The sequence below is a fragment of the Caretta caretta genome, chromosome 14, assembly GCF_965140235.1.
Source record: "Caretta caretta isolate rCarCar2 chromosome 14, rCarCar1.hap1, whole genome shotgun sequence".
NCBI lineage: Eukaryota > Metazoa > Chordata > Testudines > Cheloniidae > Caretta > Caretta caretta.
In genome coordinates, this window is record NC_134219.1 from 29,290,324 (window position 1) to 29,316,633 (window position 26,310).

A 26,310-nucleotide genomic window follows, 5' to 3' on the forward strand; every position below is an offset into this window, starting at 1 on the left:
AGGTGAATTCAGCTTGTAGTAGGGGAGCCCCAGTGCTGGTGCACTGTCAGCCCAAAATGAGCTCAGCAGCCTATAACTAGACTTCTAATAAAATCAAAATTAGCTCTGATATTCCACAGTGGAGAGAGGAAGAAGTGCATTTAGCATGTAGGGCCCATACCACCAAGTATTAGTACTTGTTCCCAGCCTCTCTCCATTCACACAGTTTTGGAACCCATGACCCTTGCCTAGCGAGTGCTACTTAGTTGATGGTGAATCCCTCCATCATAACAAAAGGCCACGTACAGTTCCAAGCACAGTTCCCATAATCAGGGTAATAACAATTTATTCTTCCTGCCCCAATAACAGAAACACTGGGGATCCCACAGCAGCCAAAGTGACCATTTGGGCAGCTATGGCCTCATTCTAGGCGGGGTGGGTGTGCCTATGCAAATGAGATCGGCCCCTGAAGTTCTTTTCCACAACTTGCCACACCTCACCACCAGATGTCAGGGTGGAGCTCATCCTGACACTGCTTACACACAGAAACTTTTGTCCTCCCCTATGAAGTGCAGGTTTACTGAGTTATTTCGCAAAAACAGGAAGGAGTGGGGTGGGGCCTGGGGCTGAGCAGAGGGTTTGGGGGGGTCTGTGAAATTTTTTTAATCACAATGGGGGTCCTCGGGTTACTAAAGTTTGAGAATCACTGGTTTAGGGAATCAATACTGGCTCATTTCCCAGTGTGGACCTTTAAAGATGTACACACTCATAGGTGCATACAAACACGCACACGCACAGCGGAAGTTAAGACAATGGAAACATCTTTCCATAAATAAAAGAAAAGTCAGGTACCTAAGATTAGAAAAAGGTTTGACTGTTTTCTGCTTCATTGGTCTTGGGATCTTTGTGTCACGCTTTGCAGGGCTGTGACTGCAGTGTCTGGAAGCAGCTTATGGAGAACCTGGTTACGCTTGACTCCCATAGTGGGATCTTGGATAATAGCAGACTGGTCAGACTGGCATAGCCAAAGACCAGAAACTTCACCACCTACGAGGCCTGCCGAGGGAAATCAGAGGGTTGCATCCTTCTGATATAGCTGGTGGACCAAGAAAGCACACAGGCCTCCCGCCTTGTCTTAGGGGTCTAGGAGGTGACTCTCACTTACTCCACCTTATGGCACCACCTTCAGGACCAATCAAGTCCATATACCCCCTGCATGCAGTCACCATGGTCCAGTCCTCATCGAGGTGGGCACCTGAGGTCACTATGCTCAGGGGTGACCGTTCCCTGGAAAATCTGCCCTTTGCAACCACATGCCATGTTGTCTCAAAAGATAAAAATAGGAGAAGACAGGGACTTCTGGTCTCCCATTTGCATCAGCATCCATTATAGGCCTAAGTAGTTTCTTAAAAACAGCTAGCGGCCTACCCAGCAGCTCTGCTTTCACCCATACACATATTGTCTGAACACTCTGGAAATTATCCCGTGATAGGCTGTCACATCCTTGCCTCAAGCAAGAAAATTAGGGAGGCACCCAATGTGTTAAAGCTCATGTTTTGTCTTCGTTTCTTTTCACCTAGGAACACAGGACTGGAAGGGACCTCCTGGGTGATGGAGTCCGGTCCATGCTATCGCATTTGCGGGCAACCCCATATGTTATCTTGTTCACGAACTTTTCACAATTCATCCTCAAATAGGTTGTTTGCCCCCATGATTCCTGTTGGGAGGCTGATCCAGAACCTCACTCTGCTGATGGTTAGTGTAGCCAATGATTTTAGTTTATTTTTCATTTATTGTGTGATGTTATCATTAATCAATGTGTTATATTACATATATTCATTGTATATTAATTAGAGTTAATTTGTAGGATTATAAAAGTATAAGATTGATTAGTATTTAAAAGAATTATGTATTAGACATAAGTAAGACAAGCTGAAATGCAAGAACCTGTAGGCTGAGGCCTGCAAGATTTCAGCTTAGCTATTTTGGGCCTTGAAGACAAGAAATGATGACATAAGCCAATGACCGAGAAATAACCCAATGCCCTAAGGTTATGGGAAAAGAGGTACCAAGTGGTAATATTGCGAAAAATTACCCAGAAGATTAATATTAGATCATAACAATACTGTAAAGGCGCATCTGTCTCTGACGTGTCTTAACCACAGGATACAGGTTGTGTGTCAATGCTAATGAGAACAAAGGGAACTTACACAGCCTATAGAAAATAGGGGTCCCTTAAATTTCAAGGGGACAGCAGACCAATAAGAGAAAAGAGGCTTGACACTTTTATGGACATGCGCAGAGTGAGATATAGTCAGAATCAAATTATAGAGCAGGTGCCTAGATTAGAAAAATGGAGTTCCCTATGGTAAACCCCAGCAGGAACCATCCCTCTACTAATGATCAAGTCATGAGAGACAACAGACCCTAACACTATCTAGGAGGATGTGAGTATAACTGTATTTGTAACTTGTGCATGGGTCTGTATAGAATTTCTGTATGCTTGGGTAATCATAACTTTAATAAAACTTGTAAAACAGACGAGACCTTGTCCTTGTGAATGTCTGTGTGGTCACTGCCCTTGATTTTTATGTGTTCCTAAAGACTCTAACTCTAAAGCAAGTAGCAGAGATGACTTTCACACCGTTAAGCTTGAAACTGTAGCCACCAGAGCCAAACCCATGGTGCTGTACAAAATTCATGTTAAATAGAATAAAAGGCTACATTAGAAAGCTCCTTCTAATTTCCAGCCTCAGTGTATTCATCACCAGTTTATACCCTATACACCTAGAAGGAGAGAGCTGCACTGACATCTATATTAATTCCCTCTAACACAAAACAATTAACACATATGCTAAACCAGAATTCTCATTTCTCTCACAGTACAGGGAAGAATTGGACCACCTCAGACACAGGGTGTATTTCTTTTCAATTGGAGGTAAAGGTAGAGCAGGATAGGAAAGATGAGGAAGAGTCATATTCAGAGCAGATCACTTGTCTAGCCCTGATCACGAGGCTGGAACTCTGGAGGCATCATGGCAGAGGTGACAGTTAAGGAGGGACCTGTGGGAGGAGAAGGTAGCAGCTGCTTGGGTTTTATTAGGGAGCATTTCCCATGCACAAGGGGCAGCGTGGCAGGCAGTACAGAGGTATTTAAGGGAGATGCTGCCTCATGGGCTAAAATCCAGACGCATCACGGTGTTCATGCTTCAATCTCTGGGTGAGACAAAATGTGGTCCAATGTCCATCGATGTCCTTAGAAATGGCAGCAGCCTCTAGACTGTGCCCTCAGTTATTGGAGGGTTGTGGGGGACACAGTCTAAGGGAGGTCCCTACAGTCCAGACCCAGAAGAATGGGTAGATTTTCCCTGTAAAGAGGGCAGTGAAGGCGTGGAGGGGGGCCATGGTGTCAGCATCATAGAAGCACACAACCCCTCCTTCATAGTCCAGATACATTCTGATCTTGCCAGGGCTCTGCGGCAGGTCCAGCAGGCTCCATTCTGCAGTGACTTCCCGGTACTGGCCCTGGAGAGCTGGATGGCCCACGTGCCTTGCTTGGGGCTGAAATTGAACCATCCCTTCCTGCTGACAGACTCTCTGGTGACACCCAGAGCCCAGCCCCCTGTGCCGGCCACCTCCAAGTCCCAGTAATGCGTCCCCAACTCATAGCCATCGGAGCCCAGCAGGCACAAGTAAATGTCGAATCTCCCTGGGTTGTTGGCCAGAGCCAGTTTTGTCTTTGTGGCTGTCACACTTCTCCAGTCCTTGGAAAGGGCCAGACTGGGATGAGCTGTATCTGCGTCCAGAGTGACATCCTCTGTGGAGAGAGACAACCCAGCAGGCGAGAGCCTGAGCTTATAGCTAGGAGCAGAAAATGCTATTGTAGTTGCTCAGGCAAGAGCTCCTCCGTTCTGCTTTCTCAAGCTATGGGAAATACTAAAGGGCAGAGGGCCCTGGGCAGAGATTCTCAATCAAAAATTTAAAATGTACAGTCAGAGACTTGGGAAAGGACTGGTATCCCCAGATCTCAGAGTGTGAGAGGTAGGAGGGGGCAGCTACAGTGTATAAAGGGAACAGGGCAGCAGAGGGTGGGGCTTGGGAAGGAGCAGCTAAACTGCATAATGGGCACTAGGGGCAGCAGAGGGGGAGAGGTGGGGAAGGGGCAGCTTTACTGTATAATGGGCACTGGGGGCAGCAGAGGGGGAGGGGAGACTATACTGTATAATGGGCACTAGCGGAAGCAGAGGGTGGGGTGGGGAAGGAGTGGAGATACTGCATAATGGGCACTAGGGGCAGCAGAGGGGGAGGAGTGAGGAAGGGGCTGCTATACTGTATAATGGGCACTGGGGGCAGCAGTGGGTGAAGGATGGGAAAGGGCGTCTATACTGCGTAATGGGCACCAGGGCAGCAGACGGTGAGGGGCGGGGAAGGGGCAGCTATACTGTATAATAGGCACTGGGTGCAGCAGAAGGTGGGGATGTGGAAGGGGCGGCTATACTGTATATATATATTGTATAATGGGCACTGGGGGTAGCAGTGGGTGAGGGATGGGAAAGGGCGTCTATACTGCGTAATGGGCACTGGGGGCAGCAGTGGGTGACGGATAGGAAAGGGCGTCTATACTGCATAATGGGCACCAGGGCAGCAGAGGGTGAGGGGCGGGGAAAGGGTGTCTATACTGCGTAATGGGCACCAGGGCAGCAGAGGGTGAGGGGCGGGGAAGGGGCAGCTATACTGTATAATGGGCACTGGGTGCAGCAGAAGGTGGGGGTGTGGAAGGGGTGGCTATACTTTATATATATACTGTATAATGGGCACTGGGGGCAGCAGTGGGTGAGGGATGGGAAAGGGCGTCTAGACTGTGTAATGGGCACCAGGGCAGCAGAGGGTGAGGGGTGGGGAAGGGGCAGCTATACTGTATAATGGGCACTAAAGGATAGCAAAGGCCAGTGGGAACCTTCCATTTCCCAGGCGTGGATGGGAGGATGGGGTACCTCAAAGTGTGGCTAACTGGTGTGTAGCGTCCCATAAAGGTAAGCTGGCACCCCCAGGGGTCTGGTTCTTTGATGCCCTGGGAACCACGCAGGAGCAGTTACCTTTTTCTCTGTAGACCTTCATCTTGGGATAACCCAGCAAGGAGTCGGAGCCCATGAGGATGGCAAGGATGTGAGCAGCCAAAGGAGAATATGGTGGGTAGAAAGCTGGCTAGATTGTCGGGCTCAACGGGTAGTTATCAATGGTTCCATGTCTAGTTGGCAGCCGGTATCAAGTGGAGTGCCCCAAGGGTCGGTCCTGGGGCCGGTTTTGTTCAATATCTTCATAAATGATCTGGAGGATGGTGTGGATTGCACTCTCAGCAAATTTGCGGATGATACTAAACTGGGAGGAGTGGTAGATACGCTGGAGGGCAGGGATAGGATACAGAAGGACCTAGACAAATTGGAGGATTGGGCCAAAAGAAATCTGATGAGGTTCAATAAGGATAAGTGCAGGGTCCTGCACTTAGGACGGAAGAACCCAATGCACAGCTACAGACTAGGGACCGAATGGCTAGGCAGCAGTTCTGCGGAAAAGGACCTAGGGGTGACAGTGAACGAGAAGCTGGATATGAGTCAGCAGTGTGCCCTTGTTGCCAAGAAGGCCAATGGCATTTTGGGATGTATAAGTAGGGGCATAGCGAGCAGATCGAGGGACGTGATCGTTCCCCTCTATTCGACATTGGTGAGGTCTCATCTGGAGTACTGTGTCCAGTTTTGGGCCCCACACTTCAAGAAGGATGTGGATAAATTGGAGAGAGTCCAGCGAAGGGCAACAAAAATGATTAGGGGTCTGGAACACATGAGTTATGAGGAGAGGCTGAGGGAGCTGGGATTGTTTAGCCTGCAGAAGAGAAGAATGAGGGGGGATTTGATAGCTGCTTTCAACTACCTGAAAGGGGGTTCCAAAGAGGATGGCTCTAGACTGTTCTCAATGGTAGCAGATGACAGAACGAGGAGTAATGGTCTCAAGTTGCAGTGGGGGAGGTTTAGATTGGATATTAGGAAAAACTTTTTCACTAAGGGGGTGGTGAAACACTGGAATGCGTTACCTAGGGAGGTGGTAGAATCTCCTTCCTTAGAGGTTTTTAAGGTCAGGCTTGACAAAGCCCTGGCTGGGATGACTTAACTGGGATTTGGTCCTGCTTCGAGCAGGGGGTTGGACTAGATGACCTTCTGGGGTCCCTTCCAACCCTTATATTCTATGATTCTATGATTCTATGGGATCTGCCGTGACCAACCAGGGGGAAAGCTGTTGTCCAGAGTGGATCCTTCTAGGACGGGCTGGGCAAACTACAGCCCGCAGGCCGGATCCAGCCCGTCAGGGCTTTGGATGCGGCCTGTGGGATTGCCACCCCCATGGTGCTGCGGGCCCCACGCCTGCGGCTCCTGGAGGAGCAGGGGCAGAGGGGTCTGTGCACTGCCCTCACCTGCAGGCACCGTCCCCCGTAGCTCCCATTGGCCAGGAACGGGAACCACAGCCAATGGGAGCTTTGGGGGAGGTACCCGCAGGCAAGGACAGTGTGCAGAGCGATGTGCCCCTACTCCCTCAGGGGCCATAGGGATGTGGTGCTGGCAGCTTCTGGGAGCAGCACGGCGTGGGGACAGGGCAGACAGGGAGTCTGTCTTAGCCCTGCTGCGTGCCACTGCCACCCCGGAGCTGCTCCAGGTAAGCGGCGCTGGGCCGGAGCCCGCACCCCAAACCCCTCCTGTACCTTGCACCCCAACCCCCTGCCACACCCCTCCTGCACCCCAACCGCCTGCCCTGAGCCCCCTCCCACACTCTGCACCCCTCCTATGCCCCAACCCCTTGCTCTGAGCCCCTTTCTGCACACCGCACCCCCTCCCACACCCTGCACTCCCTCCTGCACTCCAACCCCCTGCCCAGCCCTACATTCATGGCCCCGCATACAATTTCCCCACCCAGATGCCCTCCGGCCAAAAAGTTTGCCCACCCTTGTTCTAGGAGAATCTCTGCTCTGGAAAAAGAGTCTGCCAGAGATAACTTCCAATCTGTCCCTCCACTGCAAATGGGATTGTCCTTTCTACTGTACTTATAGGCATGTCTCTGAGCCACTCCACCCCCATTGCTGGACTATCTGAGCCCCCTTAGCCAACTTTAAATAATTCCCACAACCCTCCTACAAGAAGAGGGACCACTAACCCCATTTTATGGAGGAGAAACTGAGGCACAGACAGACTAGCTATGATAACACAGGAGACCTGACTCCCAGCTCCTCTGTTCTAACCTGCTGGCCCCACTCCCTTTCCCAAACCAGGGGTGAACTCAGGAGTCCTGGCTCCCAGCTCCTCTGCTCTAACCACTCAGCCACACTCCCCTCCCCAAACTAGGGATGGACTCCAGGAGTCCTGCTTCCCAGTCTAGTACCCTATCCACTGACCCACAAGGTTCCCCCCTACAAATCGCTGATAACCCTGATTGATATTGGCTGGCATTGTGCCTGCTTGTTACATCTGAAAGGCCCCAGCACTTGCCTCCTTCCTTCCTACCTGTTCAGGCCCAGCTGCCATCTGCCTCTCCTGGCCCATACTGATTCTCTGAGGGCTGTTTATCAAATCCCCATCATGTTCCCAGCCCTTGAAGCGTCTGCCAAGATGAGGCTGGATGCCTGGCCGAGCCCTCAGCAGTGCTGGGCAGTTGGAATATGGTTTGGGGCTGCGGACCAGGCAATTTCCCACCTTGCTAGGTTCAGTTCTCTTCCCCCCAAGGGGACTCCTGGTTGCCTGGAAAATAACTCAAAGGGCAACAGAACAAGGAGGGTGGACTTTCTTCCCAGTCACAGGTCACCTCTAATCGGCTCGCTCGGGACATGGCAACCCTGCCAGGAGAGAGCTAATCCACTGTGTTGAGATAACGAGCCAGGTGAGCAGAATGCAGCCCCAGAAAGGCACACAAGCTGGGGCTTGTGCCTCTGCATGTAGAGGCACCAGACTAGGAGCCAGGACTCCTGGGTTCTATCCCTGGCTGAGCTCTGGGAGGGGAGTAGGGGTCTAGTGGGTTAGAGCGTGGGGGGCTGGGAGCCAGGACTCCTGGGTTCTACCCCTGGCTCTAGGAGGGAGTGGGATCTAGTTGGTTAGAGCAGGGGGTGGGGCAGGGGCTGGGAATCAGGGCTCCTGGGTTTTGGTCACAGATGGATGGGTTTTGGTCACAGTGCTTCTCTGGTTCCCATTACTGTGGTATCTGAACATCTCACATGCATTGGTGAGTTCACCCTCACCACCCCCTCTGAGGCAGGGAGCGATAGTTACCCCCAAGGCACAGAGGGCACAGAGACTTCAGGGACTTTGCTTCAGGTGACATGGGCAGTTTTGGACAGAGAGTCACTATGCTGGAAAATAGTTACGTGGGGCCAGCGGAAGCTACGCTGTATAAACGGAAGGGAACCAGCCCCAGTGACTCCAATGGGGTTACTCCTGATTTACACAGGGGTGAACAAGCTAAGAATCAGGTCGGTATGTTTATTACTGTATTACCTTGAACCATTCAGTTACTTTGTCCTTGGCAACAAATAATACATTTTTACAGAGCAGAAATTACTGGGCCAGATCATCAATTGATGTAAAATGGCATTAATTCCAGTGGAGCAACACTGATTTACACCTGCTGAGGATCTGGCCTAATCGACAGAAACGGAGCTCTGGTAAACTTACATCAGCTTGGGAGTCTGGCACCATGACTCCAGCCCATTGACTCCAACTCGGGATCTGGCCCATTGACTCCAATAGACACCAGCTGGGGAAATAGACACTGACTCCATGGGCACCCACAGAAAAAAATTAGTGGGTGCTGAGCACTCACTGGCAGCCAGCTCCCACCTCGCCCCCAGCACCCCCCACCCGCCAGCAGCCCTGCTGATCAACTCCTCCCCTTCCCTCCCAGCGCCTCCAGCCCACTGCGATCAGCTGTTTCATGGCATGCAGGAGGCTCTGGGAGGAAGTGGGAGGAGTGGGGATGGGGTGCGCTCGGTGGGGGGGTGGAACTGGGTGAGTAGAGGCGGGAAAGAGGCAGGGTGGGAAGAGGCAGGACGAGGGTAGGGGTTTGGGGGAAGGGGAAGGGTGGGGGCGGGACCCGGGGCGAAGCGGGGGGTTGAGCAACCCCCATGCCTGGAGAAAGCCAGCATCTATGGCTTGGGATCTGGCCCCATTGACTCCAATGGAGCTACAGCCCATTGACACCAGCAGGGGATCTGGCCCCATTGATGCCAGCTGGGGATCTTGCCCAATGTCCGTAATCGCTAGCCCTGCCTGGAGGAGCTAGGCGGGAAATGTCAAATTGGGCCTATTGGAAAAGACTCCGTGAACAGAGACGCAAAGAACGTGAGCAGCAGAGGGCTCTGGGGCAGTGACGCCCGTCACCACTACTGTCAGGGTCTAACAGAGCCCCAGTGCCAGACTGAGGGGCCAGCTGGAGTGAGGAGATCACTGGCCTGGTGGAAAGGGCACTTGGCTGGGACCCTGGAGATGTGGGTCCGTTCCTGGCTCTGCCAGAGACATCTGGGTGACACACTGTATCACTCTTACCTCCTCCACCCTTGTAAGAACATAAGAACAGCCACACTGGGTCAGACCAAAGGTCCATCTAGCCCCAGTATCCTGTTTTCCAACCGTGGCCAATGCCAGGTGCCCCAGAGGGAATGAACACAACAGGTAATCCGCAAGTGATCCATCTCCTGTCGCTCATTCCCAGCTTCTGGCAAAGAGAGGCTATGGACACCAGCCCTGCCCATCCATGAATTTATCTAGTTCTTTTCTGAACCCTGTTATAGTCTTGGCCTTCACAACATCCTCTGGCAAAGAGTTCCACAGGTTAACTGTGTGTTGTGTGAAGAAATACTTCCTTGTGTTTGTTTTAAACCAACTGCCAATTGACCTGTGAAGTGGGGTAACTACTTTTTCTTTCCACCCTCATTCAACGTGATCTATGATGCTGCTGGCCTGAGCTGAGTGAGGTCCCGCAGATAGGATGGGCGGAAAGGGGGGTAGGAATAAACAGGCTGTTTGATGCAGGTCTGTGTGTAACTCAGCCCTAGATGTTCTGCCCATGACAGTTATGTTCTGCCCATGACAGGGCCTGACAGTTGCTGGGTTTACTGTGGGAGGGTAATGCAGGCATGGGGCTAGCCCAAGGGCTGGTTTCTAGCTGTGGACTCATGCCTATAAGATCAGGGAAATCCCTCCCACCGTGAACATACCCGCACATGTTCATATCTGTGAGCTATTAGTGTGGAACCACATCAGGGCTTCCGTCACTGCACAAAGCTCTTCTCTCTGCTAGTTGCTCAGGCCTGTGTGGCCTCACCCCGTGGCTGGGCTCTCAGCTGCTGACACAATGCAGATAATAGAAAACAGCACCACGAGTCTTGCTGCTGGGAATGGTCCAACCAAACCCTTTTCCCACCAGAAAACGGGAGTTCATCCAAACCATCATTTGGGGAGGCAGGGAAGTGTTTTTTTCAGCTAGGTTCCTCAGTGGGGAATTTCAATCCAATGCATTTTTCATTTTGTCTTGAACTGAAATTTTCATTTAGGTTTCTGGACTATTTGGAAATTTCAGAGTTTGGTTTTTTTTCTTCCCTATTGTTCCCTCTCTTGCCACTGAATGCAAGGAACAAATGGCATCCATGGAGCTTTCTTTGTTTCTATTTAGATTGTTAGCTCTGTGGGACAGGAACTGTCTTTTTGTTCTGTGTTTGGCCAGCACCTTGTACAGTGGGGTCCTAGCCCATGGTTGGGGTTCCCAGGCACTACCCCAAAGACATAAATAATAACATAATATCTAGAAAATTGTTTTTTTTCATTTTTCCATTCTGTAACTTTTCAAAACTTCTCCAGCTTTGGAAAAATGACAGGGAAAAAAAAAGAGAAAGAAAAACTGGTAGTCTGACCAGTCTCTGGGGATCTCACCCCCTGGGAACCAGGCATCTGTACCTCACATAGCTTGGTGTCTGACCCTTGCTGATGATCTGGATTGGGGGGGATGGTACAGCAGCACTCAATAGAACTTTTTTCAGAGGAACAGCCGTGTTAGTCTGTATTCGCAAAAAGAAAAGGAGTACTTGTGGCACCTTAGAGACTAACCAATTTATTTGAGCATGAGCTTTCGTGAGCTACAGCTCACTTCATCAGATGAAGTGAGCTGTAGCTCACGAAAGCTCATGCTCAAATAAATTGGTTAGTCTCTAAGGTGCCACAAGTACTCCTTTTCAATAGAACTTGTTTCCAAAGTTCTATTTCATTAAAAGCAGGTTTATTTCCATTCCTGCAGTATGAAAACAGCCTTCCCGTGAGGTTTCGTAGTAAGTAAACACAGCCATCTGCCCATTTATGGCATGACATGCATTGAAACAGGGCTGTCCTGCAATCCAGATAGTTGCGTCTGATCCTATGATGATGCATCAGCAGGTTTGCATGTGCAGAGATCTGGCTGGGAGAGGCTCAGGGACACAGCCTAAGGGAGGTCCCTACAGACCAGACCCAGAGGAACTGACAGCTCTTCCCTGTAAGGGAGGCAGTGAATGCATGGATGGGAACCATGAGGTTCAGTGTCATAGAAGCACATGGTCCCCACTTCATCGTCCAGTTACACTCTGATCTTGCCAGGTCTCTGGGGCGTGTCTAGCTGGCTCCACTACACGTTGATTGCCCTCTACTGGCCCATGGAGAACTGGATGGCGCAAGTGCCTTGCCTGGAACTGAAACTGGACCAGCCCTTCCTGCTGGCAGACTCCCTGGTAACTTCCAGAGCCAGCCCCTTGCACCTGCCACCTCCACCTCACACTAACGTCTCCCTGACAGGTAGCTGTCCAAGCCCAGTACGCAGGAGTAAATGTCCAATCTCCCCGAGCGGTTGGGCTGGGGTGAGCTGTGTCTGGCTCCAGGGTCACGTCCTCTAGAGACAGCTGGACAGAGGGACAAATGAAAGGAGATCACAGGCCTGAGGGAGGCAGTTTGTTAATTTCAAAGGCAGAAATTGTTCTGTCTGGAGAATTACCCAGTGAATCTCCCTTGATTTAAAGGGTGGGGGGGAATGTGAATGCCAATAACAGATGCCTCTTGTGTTTGACAGATGCCTCTTAGCGCATGCAGAGGAGGCTGATTATCAGACTGGGTTACAGAAGTTTGAGGTGGGTGGCACTCCCCAAAAAAATGAACCAGAGGAGAGAGAATCTTTTAATCTAAGCATTCAAAAAGAAGGTGAAACTATAGAAGAGCTTGTGGCTGATCTGAGGCTGACCAGGCAATCTTGTAATTTTGAGGGGGCTACATGAGCAGCGCGTGAACCGGAGTGCTGGGTGGGTGGGCCCAACCTTGGAGCACTGGACTGCCCCAGTGCTGGGGGTCCAGAGCACCAGACCCAGCCGCCCTGAGTCCCAGGCTGCTGGCCAGGCTGTCCTAGCCCCATCCCCAGCCCCAGCCTCTGCCTCTCCCCACTTTGGGGAAGAGGCACTTGGGAAGAGAGGGAAGCAGGAGGGGGCTTCGGGGTGGAGCGTGGGTGGGGCCATGCCTGGTCATTTGGGGAGGCTCAGCCTCCCCTGACCTGCAATACCCACTGCCCATGGGGGGCTAACAGAGTTCCTGATCAGAGAACCAGATCATGACTGGGATCTAAGACAAAAAACTCAGAGCGACAGTACGGGAACACCCAGCATAAATCCGTCTCAAGGCCATTACGATTTGTCAAACAACAGAAAGGAGGCAGAGCAGAATGAAGCTTATGGAGGGTGGAGTGTGCTCTGACACTGTGGATGCGACAGAGAATCCAAAACACTACAGGAAAAGAGACCATAAGCAGAGAGAGACATGTGGAGCTCAAAGTCAGAGTCCAGAAGACCAGCACGTGGAGCTGCACATGCTGTGACAACCAGAACAAGCCAAGACACTGCCCAGCCTATGGGAAATGAGGCAAGAACGGCAATAGATTACATCGGTTTACAAAACGTTGCAAGCAGCAGTGGCATGTGCACAGCGTGGCTAGAGAGGACGGCCGCGGTACCACTAGTGCAGAGGAATTCTTCAGAGGAGCAGTGAACCGCGTTGCAGCAGAAGATGACGGGACTGTCACCCTGAAAACAAATGGGACATTTGTTCATTGTAAGTTCAGTGCAGGTGCACGAGCCACTATGGTCCCAGGAACAGTGATATGCACTGACAGAAAAGGCCCCGGGCAGTAGAAGAAAAACGAGTACAACTCAGGGTTTACCAAGCTGAGCTTACCCCCACTAAGAGAGCATGCAAACTGGATGTATGCATAAGTGCCAACTCCGTGGGTGCTCTGGGGATGGAGCACCTACAGGAAAAAAATAGTGAGTGCGCAGCACCCACCAGCCACAGCTGATTGGAGATGTTGCCAAACAGCTGTTTGGCAGCTCGGGGAAAGACTTGTGGAAGGATGGAAAGCAATGAGTGGCAGGCAGGCAGGGGCCTCATAGGAGGGGGCGGAGCGGGGCTGGGAAGAGGCAGGGTGAGGGTGGGGCCTCGGGGCAGGGGGTGGAATGGGGGCGGGGACTTGGGGGAAGAATGGAATGGGGGCAGGGCCTCAGGGCAGAGCAGGCACGGAGCACCCCTGGGAAAAAGTAAAACTCAGCTCCTATGGCTGTATGGGTAAAAAACAAACTGTAAAGGATCCAATTAGTAACAGTGCTGGGGAAAAGAGTGTGCGCTCTTAAGTTAGAACAGTGATTCTCACCCTATTTACCATTTTGGGCTGCATCCAGTACTACTCGTATGGCCCTGAGGATATTACATGGGCCGTAGCTCTGTGATGATTGGGCCGCAAGTGGCCCGTGGGCTGGCATTGAGAACCATTGGGTTAGGAGCATGGCAAGCCCTGAGGGTTCTCACTGGAGGGGCAGGGGACTAAAACAATTGAGGAAGAGTTTGAGGACATCTTCCAGGGGATATGGTACACAATAAAGCTGAAAGAGCCCAACCACCCTCCAAGTCACATTCCTGGAAAAATTCCCGTCACCCTAAGGCAAAGGCTAAGCTTGTAGCTCTGGGAAACATAGATCAAATAGAAGAACCAGGAGAGTGTACACATAGAATCATAGACTCATAGGATTGGAAGGAACCTCGAGAGGTCATCTAGTCCAGTTCCTGGCACTCATGGCAGGACTAATCACATACTGGTGACTGTAGGCAAGACAGAACCCTTGGCTTATGCAGGATTAAATCAATTAAATCAATACTAAAAAGGGAACTTTTCCTACTATCTACAAAGCGGAGACGTCTTTGTGGAGGTGAATGATGCCAGATATTTTTATACACCAGATGTGACAGCAGGGTTCTGCCAGGTGGAAAACAGACCTGATGTCTGTGCACATCCGGCACTCTTTCTGGGAGACAGACTGCGCAGATTGGGCTGTGCTCAGCACCCACAACGTTTCACTGGAAAATGCAACACATTTTGGATGGTGTAGAGGGTACCAAGGTTTACATAGGTGACATTTTGAGCCGTAGAAGAACATGACCAGAAGTTCCAAACCAATGGTGGATTAATGGGGCCCATGTCCAGGGGCCCTGGCCAATTTGAGGGCCTTCACAGGAATGCTGGAACCTGGGTAGAAGTGGGGGGCAGCCACGCTGGAACTGTAGCCTTGCTCCTTGTTCCTCCTCTTTCCCTCGGCCAGAGAAGGAGGCTTTGCTTGTAGCCTGTAGGTGTAAAAAGTTCCAGGTCCTTATTTATTGGAGGCCTGTGATATCTGAAAGTGACCACAACCCACTTACTGCCTGTGATGGCACAGAGAGAAGCCCCACACCAGCAAAGAAGGGAGTCTCTGGGCCCAGCTAGCCCCTTCCCGCTGCACCGGTAGCCAATGCCAAGCCTGGAGGGAGAATAAAAGGTGAGAATGTGGCTCAGTTCAGGGCTGAGCTTTGCTAAATCTATAGAGATGGATCCAAAGATGACATCACGGGTCGAGTGGGAACAGCCGTCTGCGTCCTTAGCCTTGGAATCCAGAAATCTAAACCGAATCCTGTGACCGTTCCGACGGCTGATCTAATCAGGATATTGTTGGCACTAAGCTGGGTAAGAGATGTGCAACTAGCCGGCATGGGTGACTGGTGAAGCTTCCCCTGGGGGAGGCTAGCTCTCTGTCCCACCTCTTCTGCTCGCAGCCAAGTTCACATCCACCTCCACCCTGTTCCTGCTCCACCCCAGGCCCTGCCCCTCCTCGGCCCTCTCCCCACTCGGCCCCTCTCCCTCCCCCCTCCCCCGCGAGGCCCCCCCCACCTGCTGGGACAAACGAGCAGCGGGTGGGGGCGTGTCTCGCGGGTGCAGGGGGCTGGAGGACAGGAGGGACTTGGCCAGCGGTGGGAGATGGGGGCCTTGGCGAAGGGGCGGAGTGGGGAGGGGAAGAGGCAGAACGCAGGTGGGGCCACCATGGCCCAGGTCTCCAGCGGCAGGTCTGCAGCAGCTGTGCCAGGGAAGGCTTAGCATCCTCTGGACTATTATACCTGCCGCCTATGCTGACCAGTGCTGTAATTTTATCTGATTCCTTGTCAGGCAAAATGACAATTGGAACAGGGACTTCGGAAAGCAGAAATAACATCATAAATGAAATAACCTTCCTCACTCCGGAAACAATGCAGGCAGCTGTCTGTATAACAAACAACATGGATTCCGCCATGTATTGGAATACCCAGAAATGAGATGACTGACAAAGCAATAAAACATGCTCTAAAAAATGAGGAGGTGGAGATTAAAATACCCTTAAATAGGCTGGAATTTGAAAGTCATGAAGGAGCTTGCGAAGGAGTGACAAGAACTACGGACTAAGGAACCAAAAGGACGAAGGTTCTATGACGTATGCTCCAAAATCCAAGATAATACTACACTCTGCAGTCAGGAAAGGAAAAGTGAAGTACTCATTTTAAGCGTTAACAGGTCATTGTACCTTAAATGATAAGTTACAGTTATTAAAAAAGATATAAAGGCGGGCTGGGTAAAGTGTGCAAAACCAAAGACATTATTGATCATGGTCTGTGGCAGAGTGGGCAATATTCTATGGAAATAAAGTTTCTTTATGAAAAATGGAGTCTGCTTTGGATCAGAGATTTGTCCCCAAAGGGTCTGGTGAGAATCAGGTTAACATACATGCGGGTTTTCCTGTACAAAGCCTCTTTTTTGAGCCTCCTTCCTCTGTCCAGGTGGATTTTTCAAATAACAGGCAACCTCCAGGGGTTTTGCAGAACAGACAAGCCAGCAGCTCAGAAATTGGTCTGCTTCCTGATTGGTCCCTCCCCTACATCTGCAGCTGATTGGTCCATTCCCCTGCAAGCAACAGCTGCCAGATCCCACCCACCTAGGCTTAGGTTCCCAGCCCTGGGGAGGGAGTCCCGCTGGGAGGCGCTGATTGACGACTGGCATTTCATCCTGAGCTCGCACCAGCTGCCCTGCCACCGTGACAGGGAGTGACACTGCCCCCACCTCCAGTGAGTACCCCTGCCACAGATACCCCCTCCAGCTCACACACAGACACACACACCCCAGCAGTGTCCTCTTTTTTGGGAACCTGAACTATGGTAACCCTATGTGAGAATGCCAAGGAAATGGAATTGTGCAAAGAAAGCCTGGCTGAGTTTTCTTAAGGCTACTAGACTGTGCAAAAGGAGATAGATTAAAAAGCACATCTAGCAGACAATGAAGGAAGTAGCGGCCATAGACAAAAGGTGACATAGTTCAGGGCTGGCTGGCAAGGAAGGGAGACAGAGCTCTGCCTCTCTGCAGGAAGCATGGAGAAACAGGCCTGATGTAGTAGGGCAGCTGCTGGGGGAGAAGCACTCAGCCCTCAGGAGACGGCGTTGCTCCTCTAAGAAACTGTTAGGAGATTGGGGACAACCCAGTAGTCAGTTAACTTTAGTTTTTTGCTTGGGAACAGTTAGGCGCTAAGCCCGTTCAGTGCCCTAAAAGGAATGGATGCAGGGGACAGAGGCTTCCTCCTCCCCACACCCCATGGAGATACAGTAGAATCTCAGAGTTATGAACCCCAGAGTTACGAACTGACTGGTCAACCACACACACCTCAATTGCAACCAGAACCACACAATCAGGCAGCAGCAGAAACCAAAACATAAAAAAGCAAATACAGAACAGTACTGTGTTAAATGTAAACTACTACAAAAATAAAGGGAAAGCAGCATTTTTCTTCTGTGGAAAGTTTCAAAGCTGTATTAAGCCAATGTTCAGTTGTAAACTTTTGAAAGAACCATAACGTTTTGTTCAGAGTTATGAACAACCTCCATTTCCAAGGTGTTCCAAATTCCGAGATTCTACTGTAACCGCAGCAGGGTCAGGATGCTGGGAAAGTCCATAAGGGGGCACTATGCCATGACCCTGCGCTTGCCAAAGGGGCCTATATCTGAGGGCAGGTCTACACTACGGCAGGGATTGACGCTCGAGATCGATCCATCGGCGGTCGATTTAATGGGTCTAGTAAAGACCTGCCAAATCGACAGCAGATCACTCTCCAGTCGAACCCTATATTCTACCCCCAACAATAAGTCGAGGGGAGAAACTCTCCTGTTGACCCCCCATGGTGTAGACTCCGTGGTAACTTGACTTAAGGTACATCGACTCCAGGATTGTTATTCACATAGTTGGAGTTGCGTAGCGTAGGTCGACTTACTGCGGTAGTGTAGACATAGCTTCAGTTCCCACATGTCTGTGCTAATTTCGATGGAAGAAATGGGGCCAGAGAGTCCAAGGTGTTAGCGTGACCCTGTCACTGTCCAACACGAAACAGTTCAACACGGGCTGGGACTCCGAGGGCAGAGACCTCAGCCTGCTTAGTCCCATGGCAACAACCACTCTTAAAAATCAGTGTAACCTTTTGTTAAAGAGACAGAAAAAGCAGGGGAAATGGTCCAGCCTTTGAAATGTAAACTATTAAGGGAGATTTTTGTTGTAACAACATCCCTTTCCCTTTCGCTGAAGAGAGTTCTGGCCGTTTGACAATCCTTCAGCTGGTATTACAGAGGGTATTAAATTGTCCATTTGCAGGAATAGACAAAAGCTGAGCTGAGATGGGCTGAAGCTGTTGTTGCTAGAATCTGCTCCTGCTTTCTTTAAGACAAAACAAGACAAACACATTCAAGACATGAAAGGAAAGAACAGCCAAGAGAGAAAATGCAGCTTCTGTCTCAAGCGTTAACTCGCACTCACAAACTCACTGTTGGAGAAACACAGGCCCAGCACATGATGCCATCAGCCACTCCGAGACCTTGTAACAGCATTGGGCTGGTTTAGGGCATTGCTTTTAGATGCTTTTCTGGTCATGGGCTCACAGCAGTATTGCAAAATATTCAGTCTTGGGCAGCTAAGCCAGACTCTCATTAAACAGAAGGCAAAAGAAGAGGAAGAGGACAGAGAAATAATAAGGAGAGAAGGAAAAGGACACACGGTGGGCTGGGGGACAGCAAAGACCCAAGTCTCATGTCCCAGCTGCTCTTCAGGATTTAGTCAAAGCCAGTGGAGGTGGTAGTGTTGTCTGAGTCAGTCTGGCTGGGACCACACTCAGGATCAGGACGGTGCAGGCCCCACGGTGTAATGGTAGATCCCGGGCTCCCAGGAGACGGTGGGGGTGGCAGACATGTTGGTAGGCCTGACTCTTTCCAGTCAACTCAGCTTCTGCCATTGTGAATCCCCACCAAATACTCCTTTTCAGGACTCCAAAAGAGAATGATGGGGGAACAGCCCCTCCCCTCATTATTTTGTCCACCAATTAAGCCAAATTTCCAACAAGCCAGTTTTGCTCCATTCCTTTCTGATTCCATTCTCCTCTTGTTTACCAGTCATGCTCTCAGCACACTCCTTGGGTGGTACTGGTTGGCCAGTGTGTTTGGACTAATTCAGTCTGCCTTTAATTTTCCCTGCCTTTCATAAATAATTGTATGTAGTTGGCTGCATTGGACATCTGTTACCTTGGACAACTTAACACCGTGTGTGCAGTGCCCAGCCTGACGGGGCTCTGATCTCAGTCACTGTGTATGTGCAGTGCCTGGCACAATGGGACCCTGACCTCCGTCACCGTGTGTCTGTGCAGCGCCCGGTGTGACGGGACTCCGATCTCCGTCACTGTGTGTCTGTGCAGTGCCCAGGGCGACGGGACTCCGATCTCCGTCACCGTGTGTCTGTGCAGTGCCCAGGGCGACGGGACTCCGATCTCCGTCACTGTGTGTCTGTGCAGCGCCTGGCGTGACGGGACTCCGATCTTCGTCACTGTGTGTCTGTGCAGCGCCCAGGGGGACGGGACTCCGATCTCAGTGTAAGCAGTGTCAGGATGAGCTCCACCCTGACTTCTGGTGGTGAGGTGTGGCAAATTGTGGGGAAGAACTTCAGGGGCCAATCTCATTTGCATAGGCACACCCACCCCGCCTAGAATGAGGCCATAGCTGCCCAAATGGTCACTTTGGCTGCTGTGGGATCCCCAGTGTCTCTGTTAAAATGGGGCAGGAAGAATAAATTGTTATTACCCTGATTATGGGAACTGTGCTTGGAACTGTACTTGGCCTTTTGTTATGATGGAGGGACTCACTATCAACTAAGTAGCACTCGCTAGGCAAGTGTTATGGGTTCCAAAACTGTGTGACTTGAGAGAGGTTGGGGACAAGTATTAATACTTGGTGGCATGGGTCCCTTGGTGAGGGCCTTACATGCTAATTGCACTTCTTCCTCTCTCCACTGTAGAATATCAGAGCTAATTTTGATTTCATTAGAAGTCTAGTTACAGGCTGCTGAGCTCACTTTGGGCTAATAGTGCACCAGCACTGAGGCTCCCCTGCTACAAGCTGAATTCACCAAAGAGCTGAACTGACTAAGAGCTGAAATCAATTAAAAAGTCTAGGACAACGCCTTATCACCCCCAAGGTGATCCTCAGCCAGAGAGGTTCAACCGAACCCTATTAGATATGTTGGGAACTTTGCAACCAGAGCAGAAGGCAACCTGGAGCCAGCATGTCACATTTCTGGTGCATGCCTACAATGCCACAAAGAACGATGCTATGGGAGTCACCCCATATCTCTTGACGTTTGGGCGAGAACCAAGATTACCCATAGATTTGTGCTTTGGTGTATCAGAGGCTGGAGATAGCTATGAAACTCATCAGCAATATGTATCCCAACTAAGAGAAAAGCTGTGGGATGCTTATCACTTAGCTACCGCTGCGGCTCGGAAGAACGCAGACCGCAACAAACATCGATATGATGCTAGAGTGTGTTCGCAGGAGCTCCAGCCGGGGGACAGAGTCCTGCTGCGAAATTTGGGTATTGCTGGCAAACACAAGATAGCTGACAGATGGAAGGCAATACCTTATCTGGTGATAGAAAAGCTGGGAGATCTGCCGGTCTACAAGATCAAACCTGAAGACGGTCCAGGGCAAATAAAGACGGTGCATAGAAACCTTTTGCTCCCTGTGGGGGAATTGGTAAGCACCCCTTATGAGATGGGCCACGACAGGGCAGCCGGGCAGAACAGAGGTGCTAGACCAAAGCCGCCATCCAACACAGACAGTGGGCCCCGTGCAGCTAACTTACCCCTATTCTGCACCTCTGAGAGTGAGTCTGAGGAGGAAGACACAACCCTGGTGTAGCCTGAGATGGAGACAAGATTTCAGTCTCGATCAGCTGAACCAAACGAGAGTTTTCCCTCTTCCACCCTAAACCCCATGGCGGAATTATTTAGGCCCATTTCTGACACCCCTGTGCCGCTGATGAGACCCCCCTGTGATGACACACACAGGTTATTAGACAGTGGAGACACACAGGTAGAGGATGTCCTGGGCACCTTGGACCCTCCAGCATTAGAACTAGGAGTGCAGGGGCCTACGCCAGTAGCCAAGGGACTCTCAAAGGAAACTTCTCCGTCCGTCACTCAAGAGGATGTTCCCCCTACCTCGGCAACAGAGATTCTCAATAGACGAGACAGGGCGATAAGCCAGTAAAACGGTTAACTTATGATGCACCTGGGGTGACTAGTGAGGAGCCAATACATTTAGCACACAGGCTTGTGGAAGCTAAAGTGGGCTTCCTGAGGCCCTTTGGAGGAAACCAATGAATTGGTATAAAGGGAGTGTGATTTGTTGGGACGACAAATTCTCGGCTGGGGGGAGGATGTAAGCAGAGACAGGGTAGGCTCCACCCTGACATCTGGTGGTGAGGTGTGGCAAGTTGTGGAAAAGAACTTCAGGGGCCGATCTCATTTGCATAGGCAGACCTATCCCGCCTAGAATGAGGCCATAGCTGCCCAAATGGTCACTTTGGTTGCTGTGGGATCCCCAGTGTCTCTGTTATTGGGGCAGGAAGAATAAATTGTTATTACCCTGATTATGGGAACTGTGCTTAGAACTGTACTTGGCCTTTTGTTATGATGGAGGGACTCACTATCAACTAAGTAGCACTCGCTAGGCAAGTGTTATGGGTTCCAAAACTGTGTGACTTGAGAGAGGTTGGGGACAAGTATTAATACTTGGTGGCATGGGTCCCTTGGTGAGGGCCTTACATGCTAATTGCACTTCCTCCTTTCTCTGCTGTGGCATATCAGAGCTAATTTTGATTTCATTAGGAGTCTAGTTACAGGCTGCTGAGCTCACTTTGGGCTAATAGTGCATCAGCACTGAGGCTCCCACTACTACAAGCTGAATTCACCGAAGAGCTGAACTGACTAAGAGCTGAAATCACTGAGTGTTGGGTTAAGTTGTGGGGGAGCCTAAAGATATATTGTGGAGCGGTTTGCGGGATGGCTGGAGTGCCTTGTGGACAGGCTGGTGGAGCAGTTCATAGGATGGTGGGAGCTGCTGGTGGGATGTGGAGCAGTTCGTGGGACGGCGGGAGCTGCATGTGGGCCGCAGAGCGGAGCTGAGCGAAGCAGTTTGTGGGGTGCATGGCGGAGCGGAGCGATGGGAGCTGTGGGGCAGCCAGCTTCAGATCATGTAAGGTGCCTCTTACCTCTGCCATCTCCACCCAGGTTGGGAGGTAAAGCTCTGTAGATAAACTTTTGAACTCTGGCTGCCCTGACCAGGGACAGAGACTTTTGGGTCATTGGACTTTTGGGCCTTTGGGTGATTTGGGGTTGCTGGACTCAAGAACAAAAGGGAAGGGCATGCCCCAATTTGCTTGGGGTGGGTTTTTTGCTCATGGGTTGTGTTATGAATCCTGTTGGTGGTGTTTCCCCAACATAATGCCACATTGTTTCTCTCTGTTATTAAAAGGCTTTTTGCTACACTCAGACTATGTGCTTGCGAGAGGGGAAGTATTGCCTCCTGGAGGCGCCTGGCAGGGGTGGTATATATTTGTCCCAGGTCACTGGGTGGGGGCTCGAGACGGTTTGCATTGTGTTATTGGAATGGATTCCCTAGATATTGAACCCGGCCCTTGTTGCTGCCAACTCTGACGGGCAGAAGGGTTACATCAGTCTCTGTGTGTCTGTGCAGTATCTGACATTACAGGGCCCTGATGTTGGTTGGGCCACGTAAGGGTATCTGTAATACATATAATGAAAATAATGCTAGCTGGGGGAGCAGAGCAGCTGTTTTGCTTTATAACAATTAATACCCACGTAGGGCTGTAATTTCCTTTCCCCTGTATTGAAGGATCCATCACTCTTTGTGGTTAAATTGGAGGATTTCCTTTTTGCTCTTTGAACCCTCCATAAGTAGCAGGCAGGCAAGAAGAGGAGGCAAACAGAAACTGACAGGAACAAGAAGAGGCCAACCTTCCAAGAGGAGACTGGGGGGAAAATTCATCTGCAAAAGGAAGAAAGAAGAGATGTCATCTTAGGCTTCTGCAACATGCAAAGGCAAATGAACAAACAAAATAATTGGACATGGGCCCTGTTTTGGCTCCTTCATGATGCATGAAAAGGCCCTCAGTGGGCTATTTTCTTAATGTTGTTTATTTTCTCCCATTTTGTTTTTAAACCCCAGAAATATTGAATTCTGGTTTTCCCCTCTGGAGCTCTCTCTGGAGAACCCAGGGATGTGGGCTGAGAGTTTTGGCAATTCTTGAATAATAGGGTGCTTAACAAAGAGGGGTTTTGCTTGGGCATTTGAGTCCTAGAACTAAATAATGATGACATTTTCAATATGGTCTAGTGAATATAATTGTATTTCATTTTTTCATTTCAGTGGCGCCTAAAGGCCCCAAGTGAGATCGGGGCCCCGTCATGCCGGGCGCTGCACAGACACACGGTGACCAAGATCAGAGCCCCATAGCTCTGGGCGCTGCACAGACACACGGTGACTGAGATCGGGGCCCCATAGCTCTGGGCGCTGCACAGACACACGGTGACTGAGATTGGGCCCCCTTGCGCCGGGCGCTGCACAGACACACACGGTGACTGAGATCGGGGCCCCATAGCTCTGGGCGCTGCACAGACACACACGGTGACTGAGATCGGGGCCCCCTTGCGCCGGGCGCTGCACAGACACACACGGTGACTGAGATCGGGGCCCCCTTGCGCCGGGCGCTGCACAGACACACACGGTGACTGAGATCGGGGCCCCCTTGCACCGGGCGCTGCACAGACACACACGGTGACTGAGATCGGGGCCCCATAGCTCTGGGCAATGCACAGACACACGGTGACTGAGATCGGGGCCCCATAGCTCTGGGCGCTGCACAGACACACACGGTGACTGAGATCGGGGCCCCATAGCTCTGGGCGCTGCACAGACACACACGGTGACTGAGATCGGGGCCCCATAGCTCTGGGCGCTGCACAGACACACACGGTGACTGAGATCGGGGCCCCATAGCTCTGGGCGCTGCACAGACACACACGGTGACTGAGATCGGGGCCCCATAGCTCTGGGCGCTGCACAGACACACACGGTGACTGAGATCGGGGCCCCATAGCTCTGGGCAATGCACAGACACACGGTGACTGAGATCGGGGCCCCATAGCTCTGGGCGCTGCACAGACACACACGGTGACTGAGATCGGGGCCCCATAGCTCTGGGCGCTGCACAGACACACACGGTGACTGAGATCGGGGCCCCATAGCTCTGGGCGCTGCACAGACACACACGGTGACTGAGATCGGGGCCCCATAGCTCTGGGCGCTGCACAGACACGCAGTGACCGAGATCGGGGCCCCGTCATGCCGGGTACTGCACAGACGCGCAATAAGAGACAATCACTGCCCCAACAGTCTATCAGTGCCAATCTGGACCCACGTCTGTGTCCTGGTTCCATTAGCAGCTCACTGGAGATAAGAATGGCTGAGACTTTCTCTGGGCCGGGTGAGCCGGGTCTGATGGCGCATATCAGCGTTGGGTCTGAGTGCTCAGTCACTACCACGTAGCTGGAGACATCAAAGAGGCCCCGGTTTCTCGAGATTTTTTCCTCATTAGATGGGGTCAGTCTCTCCCTGTGGCCATTTCTCCAGAGCACCTTCGGCTTTGGGTACCACCCCACAGAGAGACACATCACGTTCATCTGCTTGCCGTCATATCCACCCACGTGGAGGAGGGGATCCAAGCCGGCACCTGGGGGAATGAAATTGATGTGAATTCTCCCTTGATTTTATGCTATCCTCATTCCCAATCCCCTTATGGACTGCGCCGTGGAGTGGGGTTCTGAGAGCTGGGGCTCTTTACTCCAGCAGACACAGGGAGAGGGCGAGCCGATGGCTGGGCACTGGAGCTGAGACATCCACACTGGAAATAGGGGGCACATATCTGCCATTGCAGGGCGTCCTCTATGGAAGGAGGCTCTGTCGGGCTGCTGTGGAGCCCACATCCCTCGGGGTCCTTATATGCAGCCTGGACGTCTTTGTCCCACAGGCTCTGGTCTAGCTCAGCCAGGAGAGCTGGGCTGGATGGAGGAGTCACTGGGGGAGGTTTTCTGGCCTGTGACTGCAGCAGGCTGCATGGGATGGTGTCCCCTGGGCCATCCCCCCTTCCCCAGAGCCGCGTAAGCTGAATCTGGCCTCTCCCCACCCCGGGATCACTCACTCGTCACACGGAGCTCCAGTGTGGCATTGCCAATGGTGCTGTTGGACTGGAAGTCACAGAGGTAGCGCCCTTCGTCCCGCAGGGCGAGGTTCCGGATCCGAAGGGCCAGGCTGCCACTCTGGATCCCGTCCTGCAGGAGCTCCGTCCTGCCCCGGTACCTCTCACCCTGCACCTCACTCCCGTCCGGCAGGTACACGTGGACATCCTGGCCTAGCTGGGGCTGGCTCCATTCCACCTGCATAGCCTGGGCGCTGAGCGCTGGGGAGAGGTGGCAGGTAAGCAGCACCATGCCCCCCAGTGGGGCGGAGAGGGGGCTGGTAGGAACAAGCACCTGGAACCTCACTGGGGAAAGGGCCAGAGAGACAACTTACAAGCCTGGGGTCAGAGGGGAGCAGCGGGGAAGTGGCTTCACCTCTCACACAGCCCAGTCCCCAGCCCCATCACCCAGCTCGGAGACCCCAGCAGATCCCAGAGATAGGGGCTCAGGGAGAGCTGTGAGCGAGGGAGGTGGAGGGAAGGGTGGAGGCATGTTTATAGGGATGAATGAATGGAGGGAAGGGTGTGTATGGGGATGGATGGATGAATGGGGGAGATGGATGGAAGAGGTGTACATTGATGGATTGGGGAAAGGACAGATGTATGGAGGAGGAGTGTATATGGAGAAGGATGGAGGGGTCTGGGGATAGATGATGGATGCATGGAGGGGAGTATGTATGGGGATGCCTGGATGTAATGAATGGATAGAGGGGTGTGTATTGGAATGGAAGAAAGGATGTGGGGGGCTGGATGGAAGAAAGGATGGGATGGATGGAGGGGTGTATATGGGAATGGACAGATGGATGTGGGGGATGGATGGATGAAGGAGTGTGTCACGCGTTACTGTGCATATGAGTGAGCACTAGATCCTGCGCTCTGACCCCCAAGCCCGGTGCATTACCAGGGCAGTCACCCCAGACTGTCCCCGCCATACGTGAGAGCCAGCTGGGGCCCTGTGACCACCCAGCACTGTTAAGGACAGAGCCTCCTTACCGGTCGCTGCAGCCTGAATGTGCAGGAGCAGGACAGCTGAGAGCAGGGCAGCACTGCAGTGTGGGCAACAGGCTCCCAGCATCTGGCAGGGTGGCTCTCCCTGGCCTCAGGGCTGGACAGGAGCTGATGAACTATGGAGAAGCCAAGGAGACAAGGGATAAGAAGGGAAATAGCTGCTCATCCAATGACTCCCTCCCTTCAACCATGGGTGGAGTAGGGGCACCTGTGGACTGAGCCCTTGTGGGGAAAGACCCAGGAGGTGCAGATGCTGGGTTTGTAAGTCTTCTGGTGGGG

General features: G+C 51.7%; 1 pseudogene; it reads right to left on the reverse strand.

Annotated features, from left to right (window-relative positions):
• Nucleotides 1–3,267: 3,267 nt before the first annotated feature.
• LOC125621500 (butyrophilin subfamily 1 member A1-like) lies at nt 3,268–26,138 on the reverse strand (annotated as a pseudogene).
• Between the last annotated feature and the right edge of the window lie 172 nt (nt 26,139–26,310).